Source organism: Suricata suricatta, chromosome 12, assembly GCF_006229205.1.
Source record: "Suricata suricatta isolate VVHF042 chromosome 12, meerkat_22Aug2017_6uvM2_HiC, whole genome shotgun sequence".
Taxonomy (NCBI): domain Eukaryota; kingdom Metazoa; phylum Chordata; class Mammalia; order Carnivora; family Herpestidae; genus Suricata; species Suricata suricatta.
Window position 1 is genome coordinate 30,384,023 of NC_043711.1, and position 13,332 is coordinate 30,397,354.

Here is a 13,332-nt window from a genome sequence, read left to right on the forward strand (position 1 = left end):
CACTGTGTGAGAAAGAGGTATCAGCTGGGTCCTGGGGAACCATTTGGCATTCCTCAAATAGAACTCTGTGGGCTGCTCTCCCTCAAAGCCCTTTGTATCCTAGTCACAAGTAGCTGAATATATGGCAGCCTTGGTGACCAATGAAAAGGTCAAATTCACACCTTTCAGAGAAAGAAAAAAGAGGTGCTGGCCAATGGTGTGATGAGGAATCTTGGAGCCAATCCAACTCTCTGGGCTCCCAGTAAGACTTTTTGAAAATCCATCCCAGATGGAAAGTCACGCTCCTCTGAGGAGGATATCAATTATAGAATCTATTTTAGCTTGATGCAAAGAATAAAAACAGAACCAAAGCACGTGAAGCACTAGTGACAGATAAATCAAAGAGCATGATGCTAAGACGCTAGATCACAAAGGCCTCCCTCACTTCTTGGAGCTAGTCCCAAAACCATGAATTGTATTCTTAATACAAAGGTGCCATCTTGAAATGTTACCGGTCATCACAGGTGAGATTATGGATGTAAATCTGCCTTGGAATTTCTTGGTTGCAAGGAACAAAATCCATTTACTTACACACATACATGTACACACACACACATACACACACACAAAGGGAAAAGGGATGGGTTGTAGTTATCACCAAGGTACAGGGGCATATAATGAAATGAAAGGTCAGAGAATGCAGTTAATATGCACAAAATACTGGAAGCAGTCACAGAAAGCAAGGACAGGATTTTGCGCTTAGTTTCTCCTAAATGAATTGGTTTCTTGTCTCTGCATCTGTCTACATGTGATCATTATTTTGCATTCTCTCCCTCCCCCCCTCCTCCCTTTCCCCCACCTCATACTCCCTCATTCTCATTTCTATCCCTATCTCTATCTCCCTTTTTATCTCTCTCTCTCTAAACCAGTTCTTGGCACAAGAGCAAGCACCACATCCCCACTGCTAACTTCACCTCTCTCTTGATGCTCAACTGACCCTCAGTAGCAGCTCAGAAACCCAATCCCAATCCCCAAGAGGGAATCTGATTGTCTGCATCTGAGTAGGGACTCTTGATCTTGTTTTCTGCATCCAGAGAAGCAAATCACATGCCCACTCAGCAGGGGCTGTGGTAACTGAGTCTTTGCAAAGTAGATGGGCAAGTTCTCAAACAAGGGAGGAGCTGGAAAGAAATAATTGACAGGGGAAATTAACAAAAATCTCTAATGCAAAATCTGTAACTTGGACCAGAAGGTAATGTTATTTGCTTCTCAGGTATAAGTTCAGTAAAAGCGTCTTGGTGGAATAATCTTTTTGTTATTCCAAGTGAACCCTTTCTTGCATTGTCACTGCATAAAAGGAGCTAACCTGAGCATCCCTGGAAAGTTTTCCTGTGATTAAATATAGTTAAAATATTCCTTTCCAAGAGCTGCAAGTACCCTTGCAATTTGGTGAGTGTGACAGAAACATACCAAGTCCAAGAACCCCTAATTTTCTTTATTCTAGTGTCTAAAAATGGGTCCAAGTATGAGATCAGGAATTGTGCTTTAAATAGTCCTTTGTAAGAGAGGGAGAAAGGGCTGGAAGAAAACCAACAGGAGTCCTGCTCATCAGCTGAACTTCAGCATCAGCAGAGATCATGAGCGTTCTTGGGCAGACCAGTCTGCTGAATCCAGAAAGAGCGGCCCCACCCATGGACAGAGGGAGACCATCCCTGAATTCAGGAAATTCAGGCCTGAAATATTTATTGTGCCAGTCCCCTTTCCTCTGATTTCCCTTTGGGCCACATGGATTCACATCTCTCCTTGGTCCTTTGGGGGTACAATTGTGCATAATCCAATTCTGGAGGGGCCATGGCGTACAGAGGGCCTCAACATTTCTTCTGCTCCAGCCTACTGGAGGAATACTGTACTTTCCTATAACAAATTTTCAATTCTTTATCCACAATTCTGAATCTAAAGAACATACTGCTCTTTTTTCTCATACTCATTTGCTGACAAAACATGAACTATATCTAAAGAGAGGCTATTTGTAGTCTTAATTTCCTCCTCTTTTTGTGTCTGGACTTTGTAGCTGGCGGGGGGCGGGGGGGGGGGGGGCGGCTAAGTCCCTAGGGAGATCATGGACTCAGAGAAGTACACCATACAGACAGAGGACCTGGACTCTGGGTCCAAGCTCTGCCACCACCAGTTGAGTGGCTCTGAGAAAGCCCCCCAGCTTTTTTCTCCTTGAGTGAGCCTTGTGTTTTCTCAGATATTAATTTGGGATCAGAAGGGGACCAGTTTTCTTAAGGGCGTTGCTGTGAGACTCAAAGAAGCACAGTAGGGCGCATCTGGCTGGCTCTGTTCAGCATCTGAACCCTGATTTCAACTCAGGCCATCATCCCTAAAACATGGCATCAAGCTCTACGTCAGGCTCCCTGCTGAGTGTGGCGCCTCCTTGAAATTTCCTCTTTCCCCTGCTTATGCTCTCTTTCAAGTAAAATACAATACAATAAAATAAAATAGATTTTTTTAATTTCAAAAAATCCATATGTATGTGCCTTCCTTCCTACCTTGTCTGTTTCTAGACAAGTTGTTGTTATCATCATCATCATTAACAGCTACTCTAGATAGAGCACCTATTATACCCAACTCTTGCCATATGGTCTTTTCCTTCATTCCCTAAACAGCTGTGAGATATTGATATTATCATTCTCTATTTCGAATGAAATCGAAGGAGTCAAGTGAGTTACTTAGGGTCACATAGCAATAAATGGCAGATAAAACCCAGGATTCCCCACCATGCCTGTGTTTTTTACCACAGTCCGGCTCATCTCTGATAACATAAGCGGATAAAAAACCACCAATGAAGAGCTTCTCCATTATTTGAGGATTATACCTGATTCCAGCAAATTCTCCTCCAAAGCCAGAAGGAAAGAGAAACAGCAATAGCTATGTCTCCTAGGTCCGGAACCCAAAGGGATTGAATACAAGCAAAAGCAGGAAAACAGTAGCAATAAAATATGTTTGGGTTTTTTTCTGCCTCTTTATGCCAGTCAGGCTTAATTTTCCAGGAAATTCTTCCTTTAGAGGAAGGCAATGGAATGTCTAATCTGTGCAGTCTATAGCCCATGGTTTTCCTTGAACAAAGTGCTAATGGCAGGCAGGAGGCTGGGGGCGGGGGGTGGGGTGGGGGGGGATGGGGGTGCCTTCCTGACAGTGGCATATGCCAGGGACAGTGGTAGAAATTCCAATGTGGGGCACACCCACGAGTTTCACTCCCAGCCCCCCTCCTTTCTGGATCTTAGGTCCCCTCTTACTTTGTAAAGGAGGACATTGTGACCAGATGTTCCCAAAAATTCCTTCCCATTCTGATATTCTTTCATGCAAACCACGAGTTTTTAAAAAGAAAATCGTAACAAGGTGCCAGTGAGCTCATGGAGAAATATTAATTACTTAAAAATCTGTCTCTTTGGGTCCTCTTTGCTGCCTTTTGACCTTGGCTGACTGTGGCCAAGCCCAATACATAGAGAGCAAAATGTCAGTAAGCTGAGGATGTCTTGGGGAGGGGGGGGGAAAGGAGAGAAAAGAAAAAAAAGCAGATGATTTCTCCATGTTTTTAGGTTAAAAACAGGTAGATACACTTGATATATGTTTTCAAGTGCCACATAAACTCACAATTCTTGTGCTCATTTACTGGCCTGTAAGATCTTTAATAGCAGGAGCCCTGCCTGTCTCGTATGACACCCTGAACATGCAGAACAGCGCCGACAGCAGAGTAGAGGCCTGGTAAATATTGAATGAACTAATACGCCAATTAATGAGTTCTCAAATAGAAGAGGTGCAAAGGGGAACATTTAGATATTTGCTTAGATACAGCTCAATGTCATACCGAAGGGGGGAAAAAAAACCCACAGTGCGCTCTAATGGTAGATGGGCGAGTTGGATCTTACTACAAAGACTGCTAGGTTTTTTGTTTTTTTTTTTTATGTTTATTTATTTATTTGAGAAAGAGGGGAAGGGGCAGAGAGAGGAGGAAAGAGAGAATTCCAGCTAAGCTCCCCAAGGTCACCTCAGAGCCCAATGTGGGGCTCGAACTTACAAATCATGAGATCATGACCTGAGCTGAAATCAAGAGCTGGAAGCTTAACCGACTGAGCCACCCAAGTGCCTCCCATGACTGCTAGTTTTAAAAATTGATTAAAATGAAGATTTAAGATGGCTCTCACTCTGGTTTAGCTCAGAACCAGCGAATAAGAAGTGCAGAGAATATTCTTGAGATCATAGGCACAGACCAGGAAATGTCCCCATTGTTTAAACCAGGCCAGTGAAGACCACACAGAGTGGACAATCCATTAGGACAGAGCAGCCCAGAGCCTGGACCTACCCGCCAGCCGTGATTATCTGGAGGCAGAGCCACATGGTCACTCCTTCAGTGTCATGGATTTTTGGACCTTGCCAGCCCCAGCCATTTTTTTCAAGGCACGTTTTTATTTATAAAATAAAGCCATTTCACAGAGTGCCTGGGTAGCTCAGTGGCACTCTTGATTTTGGCTCAGGTCATTATCTGACAGTTCATGAAACTGAGCCCCATGCAGGGTTCTGCACTCACAGAGTGCCCTTCCCTGCTCACTGGTGTGTCTGCTCTCTCTCTCTCTCTCTCTCTCTCTCTCAAAATAAATAAGATTTTTAAAAAAGATAAAGCCATTTCAAAATTGAATGATTTAGGGGCACCTGGGTGGCTCAATTGATGAAGTGTCTGACTTCGGCTCAGGTTGTGATCTAACATTCGTGGTTTCGAGCCCTGCATCAGGCTCTTGTGCTGCCAGCTTAGAGCCTGGAGCCTGCTTTGGATTCTGTGGCTCCCTCTTTCTCTGCCCCTCCCCTGCTCACACTCTGTCTCTCTGTCACTCTCTGTCTCTCTCAGAAATGAATAAACATTAAAAAAATTAAAAATAAAACATTAAAAAAACAACAAAAACAAAATGCGATGACTTATATTCAAAGTAACTAGCTTCATCTGCTTCTTGTTTCTGCTGCTTGTCCTTCTTTACTTTGACCACAAAGAGATTTGTACCCCACAGCGGGACAGGTGCATCCTGGGAAATTTTTGGCCCTTTCAAACAGGAGAGACAGAAGCCTCAGGGTGAGGACCAGACCTTATTTGGCTGTGACGATGCTGAATCCCTGTCACCCTGTACCTGGCTGCTTTCTCAAAATCTCTCGTTTTGAAGGAAAGAAAGCTGTAGGTACTGGGAGCCTCTGAAGGGCTTGATGAAAATCAATAATGAAATTAAAAGCGTGGAATGGAGAGCCACAAGGAGGATTCAAAAAGATCTTCAATTTCTCTGACACTTTGGTCTTTAAAGAAAGAGTTTTTGATTCCTTCTGAAAAGCATGCATGGAATAGTGAAGACATTAACTCACACAGTAATGGGGCTCATGGCTCAGGAGCTGTCCCTGCCTCCTTTTCCTCCACCCGCCACCCACTCTGTAAAATCAGGATGGGAGGAGAGGTGAGGAATGGAAATCACTTCCAATTTCGGGTGACCATGTGTGAGTGAATGGGGATTCTTGGCTCTTAAAACCCTTTTTAAGTTAAGGTAGAGAGGGATAATTGGGCTGAGACAGGAGGGAGGGGGTTTGGTCTGTGCCCTGAAGCCGCACAAAACCAACTCTAATCTTCATTTCAACCGTTCTGGGTGATTTGGGGTCAGCGTAGAAATCTCAGTTCATCTTGGAGGAACCCAGCTTAAAACCTGAGATTCTCATTCACGTCTGCATCCTGAGGACGGCTGATTGTTTGTACTCACTGGCGTGTCCACACCAGATGTTCACAGCCAGACTATTCCGGATGGTCTGTGCTCATCCCGTTCAGGTTACATATTTTGAATGTCACCCCTTCGCAGATGCTGCTGATGCCCAGTCCATGTCTTCTCAGCGCTCCTGAGTTGACCTGTAACCTTAGGAGACTATTTCCAGCACACTGACAACTTCCTACCTCAAGTTCATGTGCCTCCCTTCCCTGGAGCTCTGGGAGCTATTCAACAGCAGGTGGGGGCAATCAGGGCGGGCAGGAGAACTCAAACCCCAGGGGTGACTGTCAATCAGTGGTGGAGGGAAATCAATGGCTAAATCTTCCAGCCTTCCCACCCTAGGATTGTGAGACAGATCCAGCTGGTGGACCCAGTGAAACTGAGCCCCAGTTACCCACATTGATCATCTACCCATCAACACAGCTTTATTATCTTTTCTCCTGGCCTTAATTCACTTTCCCAAATTCCTCACCTTTTTTGCTTCCTAGGATGGTTTACCTATAAGCTTCCTGTACCTAAATCCTTGTCTCAGGGTCTGCTTTGGGGAGGAATCCAAACTGAGAAAATCCTTCCCCTGATTCTCAGCACCAACAACACTAATTTGCCAATCATAAGCTTTTAGAAAGTACTTGTGGATATCAGAGAAACCTGCCCAGTGATAATTCTAGGCATTCCTTAGAATCCTATAGGAGATGATTCACAACTGGACATCATGAAAGAAGAAAAAATAGGCCCTTTCTTCCAAGAAGAGGAGCAGCATATATGGGAAAGTATGAGCATGTGTGGTAAATACAGGGAAAGGCTATCGTTCTGTGTTCCTGGGACTCCACATGAACATTGTGGCAAATGAGACATGAAGTAGATCTCTATCAATTCTCTCTCCCATTGACTCTTTTTCTTTGACTTGCAGCAGTAAAAGAAAGATTTCAATATAGAATTGAGCTCAACTTCGGGGCACATGTGTGGCTCAGTCAGTTGAATCTCTACTTCAGGTCATGATCTCATGATTCATGGGTTTGAGCCTCACATCAGGCTCCGTGCTGACAGCTCAGACCCTGGAGCCTGCTTCTCTCTCTGCCCCACCCTGCTCATGCTCTCGCTCGCTCTCTCTCTCTCTCTCTCTCTCTCTCTCTCAAAAATAAATAAACGTTAAAAATTTTTTAAAAAAGAATTGAGTTCAAGATAATTAGAAAAGAAAGACTTTATATAACAATCTTGAAGGACTATTAGTATCTACATAACATTCTTTGAGGGGTTCTTCTCTAGGTCAGTGGTTAGCAAATTTGGTCTATAAAGAGCCAGATAATACATATTATCTGTTTGGCATGCCACTCAGCTTCTGTCACAACAGTTCACCTCTGTTGTTGAATCATGCAAACAGCCAGAGACAATACATGAATGAGTGGCAGTGGCCATGTTCCAATAAAACTTTATTTGCTATAATTTGCTGACCCCTGGTCTCCATGATCATTCCTCCAGCTCTATCCAGTTCTGCAATTCTAAGATATGTTTGTGATTGCCCAGACAGCAGAGAGGTCTGGCTGACTGGTCTTAGCAAAGCCTCTGCTCCTTCCTCCCCATGGGGATCCACAGTGAAACTGTCCCAGATCAAGGTGTCCAGTGTCCCTGGAACCCAGCCCAACCAGCCATTTGCAGCAGCCTCTTCATCCAATTTTGCTCACAGTCTCTCTGCTAAGGAAGAGCAACTGAGCCTAAATTTAATTATTCTGCAAGGGAAATAAAAATAGTGTTACCCTGAGGCCGCCTGATGCCAAGAATTTTCCATGTCATGGGAAGAGAAAAATAAATAGTGACTTGAAATAAACGAGTCTTACCCACACCTCATCAGGGGCCTAGAGAGGTATGAAGGCTGGGGAAGCAGCAGCCGGTGTAAGATGGCAAGACCCCACACCACCTTCTTTATTTTTGTGCTTGAAGGCATAAGGACAGTAGTTCCTCCTGATACACCCATTTAGCCTGCATTTATTGACCACCAAATGAATGCCAGGCATCATTCCTTCATTCACTAAACACATATCAAATGCCTACTTTGTGGTAGACAGGACCAGCTACATAATTTGTGGGGCCCAATGCAAAATGGAAATGCAGGGCTCCTTGTTCAACAATTCTTAAGAATTTCAAAATGGTGACAGCAGAGCATTACACCAAGCAGGGGATCCTTCTAAGAGCTGTGCAGCTGCATAAGTCACACACCCATGTTGTCAGCTTGGTGCTTCTTGTTGATGTTACAAAGATCCATATGGTGTTCCATAGAGGAATCCAGTCCTCACTCTACAGGAGCTTACTAAGAATATAGAAAAGATGTGAGTAATAACAGACCTATTAGTGTTGCCCCCCTTTTAATTCTTCACCTTTGATGTCCACATCAGACCCCAATGAAGGTCCACATTCAACAGCCAGCATCTACATCTGTTTGTCAGCATCTGCTAACAGACTGCCAGAGCTACTCTGCCTGTGAGCTCAGAGAACCAGAAACCCCTCACCAATGGTTGACTTGTGTGGGAATCCTTCTAGGCAGCTACCTGCTCCCCGATGGAGTCAACTTTAAGGCCAGATGTGCACGGGTCCCAGACCTCCCCTGCACCACCGAGTCATACCCTAGCTTGGCTGAGGTTCCTTCCTTCTTCCCACATCCCTGCTGGTTCTTCCTGAGAACAGTGCCTGAGGTCCCCTCTACACAAATTCTCATTTCAGGGTCTGCTTTCAGAGAGCCCAACCTAAGACACAGGCATATAAGTTATGGGAAAATATGATGCAAAATGAGGAGTAGCCTGGTAGAGACTCTGATAAGGAAAAGTGCTTCCCACTGGAGGACAGTGAGCAGCACAGGTGGGAGGAATCTTGGATGGGTTGGCGTTCATGTTGGATCTGGATTCATGGATCTAATTTTGAGGAGGCTGAGATGAATGGTGGAAGTAGGGGGAGGTAACTGTGCTTATTCTCTGTTTATCCCTCCAGGTCTTCTCAGTACTCTTGTCTACCTTGTGTCCAAAAGGGTGACCTGCATGGGTTGCAGCTACATGCAACTTTGCCTCTGTCTTCTGGTTGGAGAAAGCCCATGACCTTGTAGATAATAGGAGGGTGGAGGAGACTGAGCTGGATAGCTTCCTCCACACAGCTACTTTTTCTGTAATCTGGCAACCTTTCCATCTCTTGCTCCTTCTGGCTGGAGGCAGTAACAGAAGGCTGTGAGTACTGTACCACCTCAGGCTGGTTTCCTTAAATCCTGCACACATGTGTGTAAATAGGTTTTCTTCTTAGTGCTTCTCAGCTGCCTACTTTGAGAATACTGTCTGGACTGTGCTAGGACCTGGGCTAACACAGGTATCAAGGGGATGAGGACAACACAGGTAAAAGGAAGAGCTCACCCAAAGGCACAGAAGCCAGGCTTGCAGATGCTAAGAGAATAATGTGCAGGGAGTGCATGGAGCATGTGATAGGACTCAAATGGCAAAGGTAGATTACAGACAAAATGTGGACAGAGCTGTGATGTGATCGGAGATACGTCTGAGGGGAGGAGACCTGACATGGGTGAGAAGGAAATGGACTAAAGACAAACTGGAAACAGACTGAAGGATTTGGAGGCTACTTCTGGGGTCCAGCTAGAGATAGAGTAAAATGCAGGTCAGCTGGACAAGGCACTGTTGGCAATGGGATAAGACATAGAAAGCCATCTATATCAGTCTACCTTGAAGCCTTTATAAATACTGTTCCTATCGCCTGGCGCACCCTTCCATCTTCCCCTGGCTAATTCCTTCTCAACTCCAAAGATTCAGCTTTAGGGAAGCATTTGCCACCCCTCCCTTCTGGATTGCCTGAGGTTCTTTTGTTAATGCTCATTGTAATGCCTTGTTCCTACTTCTTTAGAGCTTATACTGCACAGTGACTATTTAATGTTCTCCCTGCTGCTTGCTTTGTGCCATAAACTCTGGGAAGGCAGAGACATGTCTGTCCTCCTCATCATTGTATCTCTAGAGCCCAACCTCATTCCTCAGCACGCAGTGGATATATAATGGATGGATGGACAAAAAAGAAAAAAATGCCTGGAAAGAATCAGCAGCCTCTGAATGTTACTGTTAGACAAGTAGCTTGACCTTGAATTTCTACTATCTGTTCCGGTGAAATCAATCACTCATCTTCCTGTGATATTTCTCAGGGTCTTATTTAGCTCTACAGCTGAACTTGAAAGTCCCATTTGACAGAGTAATAAATAGAGTCACAATTCTTCTGAGGAATTTGGAATCTCTGAGCTGTTTGTGCTCTTGGCACAAAAGAGGACACTGACAGGAGGAGCAGCCACAAAAAAAAAAAAAATAAGGAGGAAATTATGAGAAGCATTTGCAAAGTAAACATCATTAGGAGGAGGGAATGATGAGGCTAAAATAAATGTTTCCTGTTGAAGCCTATGTTGTGTTACAAATCACGAAGGAGCTTGATTGGACAGGCTGTCGGTGACAAATAGCCTGCAATTCATTTCTTTCTCAGCTGACTTTTGGCCAACACACTGCATGATTCATGTAAGTGTTATTTAACAACCTCTTTCTACATACCAGGAGAAGATGAGGCTGGGGTCTCCCCAGAGAAACAATTGGTTTTTGGGGACCGATTCTGCTGCGCATTATCCCGAAATATATATGCTGTCGTACCCATCAAGGCCCCCACATTACATGGCTAACACACCCCAAGAAGATCACTGCAGAGACACACAAAGGGACTGCTTAAAAAAGCGTGGGCAGAGTCAGAGAACCTGGCAAGCGCTGGTGCAGCACCTGGACTTTGCAACAATGGGAGCTGCTGGGAGCCCTTGGGGAGCAAACATAAGTATCCACAGTTTACAGGTGAGAAAGCTGGAGTGGACCTGCCTCACCAGACGGTCTAGGTGAAGAAACATAAGTGACAACGCTTGGAAAAATGAAACCCTCTGAAAATATCGTCGTACTTTTCCATTACCATCTCCTTGCTTCTACCTTCTATTTGCTGTTCTTCAAACAAAACACACTTGTATGCCTCTGTGGTTTTAAACAGCGCCCCCTTCGTGTTAGAGGCTTCCACTGGCCTCCATTCCAGGGGCATACACACGTTGTCTTTTCTTACCTAGTGTTCATTTCCCCTGCTCATGACCGTATGCCTCAGTTTCCCTTTGGAAAATGGACTGTGTGGTCTGTAAGGACCAGGGGGGATTAGCGCGCGATCGCCGTGTTAGTTCAGGGATGGACATGCATCCAATTCAGGCCGAAGAGTGCGGAAAATGCTGCCATTACTCTTTAGCAAAAGGACTTCTCTTCCAGCCAGTGTTCTTAAGCCAGTGGAATATGACCTAGAGAGAAATTCCCAAGAATGAAAGGAACACATAAGGAGCCACAGCTGAGCGAGGTAGAGATTCATGGTAACTTGCTCCAGTGCCGCATCCAGCCTTCTGGAGGGGTGCAATCCATGAAGCCAGACTCCCCCCCCCCCCGCCCCCGCACCCCCCGCCATGCCTCTCAGTGGTGTGAACCAGTGAGCCGCTCCTTCGGCTCAAGCCAGTTGCAGCTAGCTTTCACCACTTGCAGCTCTTCTAGGTTCTCACTGCCCTGAGTCCATCCTTCCTGTGCATTCTATATGGCCTGCCTTTTTCACGGGTCTCCTCTACTGGACCTCGAGTTTCTCATGTTCCCCTTTGCCCAGGGTCTGGCACAAATTTGTAAGTGATTAAGAACTGTGGAGAGAAAGCAATACAAAGAGTCACATTTCTAGAATAACATAGCTCGGTATTCCCAGCTTTGTAGACGAGATCAGGCGCGTTCAGGGTGGTATGGCCGTAGACTCCCAGCTTTTTAATAACCATCATCACTGATGCTGGTGGTGGTGATGGCTACCATGTATAAAGCGCTGCTTTATAAGCAAGTATTTCATTAGATCCTCAGAACCACCACAGCAAGATTACCTTTAACCATGCTGCTTATAAGGAGGAGGCTGGGGGCACCTGGGTGGCTCAGTCAGTTAAGCGTCTGACTCTTGATTTCAGCTCTGGTCATAATCTCGCAGTTCATGGGTTCAAGCCATACATCAGACTCTGCGCTGACAGCATAGAGCCTGCTTGGGATTCTTTTTCCCTCTCTCTCTGCCTCTTCCCCTCTCACACTCTCAAACTCTCTCTCTCTCAAAATAAATAAACTTAAAAAAAAATAAAGGAAGAAGAGGCCCAGAGATTTCAAATAACCTGTCCAAAGTGGCACAGCTAGAAGAGGTAACTACAAGATGTCCCCTAGCCTCAGGCTCTGAAGTCCATTTTCTTGTCCGCCATAGGCACACCCCCCAAGTCTTTCTTTTTACCTCTCCACTTGCCTGAAGGAAAGCTTCTGTCCTGACTTGGTCTCTCTTGAATGCTATCAGGTCAGAGAAATAGGACTAAACTTATTTCCCTGTCCTACCCTCCTGTGCCAGGCCTGCCCTGAGAGACCACGAGGCTTCACACCAAGCTGGGCCCAGAAGCATCTTCTCCAGTTCAGAAGCACCTTTGGGGCTGGGAAATATAGTGGCACTTAGATCATGGAGTTCAGATTCAAACGCTCACCAAAGGCCAAAAGCCTGACTCCAACTGCTACAGGCCGATTCCCCGCAAAATATCCAGCTCTTCTGTGCCTAGAAGCTTTGAAACCAAACCCACGGGAATGTGAATTCTGGTTCTATCACAACCTGGTTAATCTATGGCAAATCACATGGACTCTCCCATTCTCAGTTTCCTCATCAGGAAAATGGGAACATCTGCCTCAGAGAAATGTTGAGAGAGAATAGGAGGAATTAACGTGAGTTCTGGGGGTGCCTGAATGGCTCAGTCAACTGAATCTCCAACTTTGGCTCAGATCATGATCTCACAACTGATGAGTTCAAGCCCTGCACGGGTCTCTGTGCTGGCAGCTCAGAGCCTGGAGCCTGTTTCAGATTCTGTCTCCATCTCTCTCTGCCCCTCCCCAACTTGTGCAGAGAGTTTAATAAACATTAAGAAATATGAGTGAAACATGAATTTTGTAAATTCATGGTATCTGGCACATGACAAATGTTCCAGTAGTAGAAGTTCTAATTATTATTATTATCTAAATATCACCCTTTTCAGGTGGCTGAGAGATAAGAAATTTCCAGAAGCCCTGTTGGGATGGGAGAAGGGAAGTTCCTCAGACTCCACACCTACTACCTACCATTTTACATAAACGTTTATTTGTCAAAATCTTTTCACAGGTGTCTCCTTCTCAAGGAAGTCCTCCAACCCCACTCCCCCCAGGACCAAATGGCTTCACTTATGAATTCTACCAAACATTTAAAGAAAAATTAATGCCCCTTCTCAAAACGAATGAAGAGAGCCTCCCAAACCCATTTTATTGAGACCAGCATCATTCTGATATGAAAGCCAAAGATACCCCAAGAAAAGAGAACAGCAGGTCAATTTTCCTGATGAATATAGATATAAAAACCCTCAATAAAATACTAGCAAACCAAATTCACTAGCACATTAAGAAGATCAAACACTATGACCAAGTGAGACTTATCCGTAGGACCC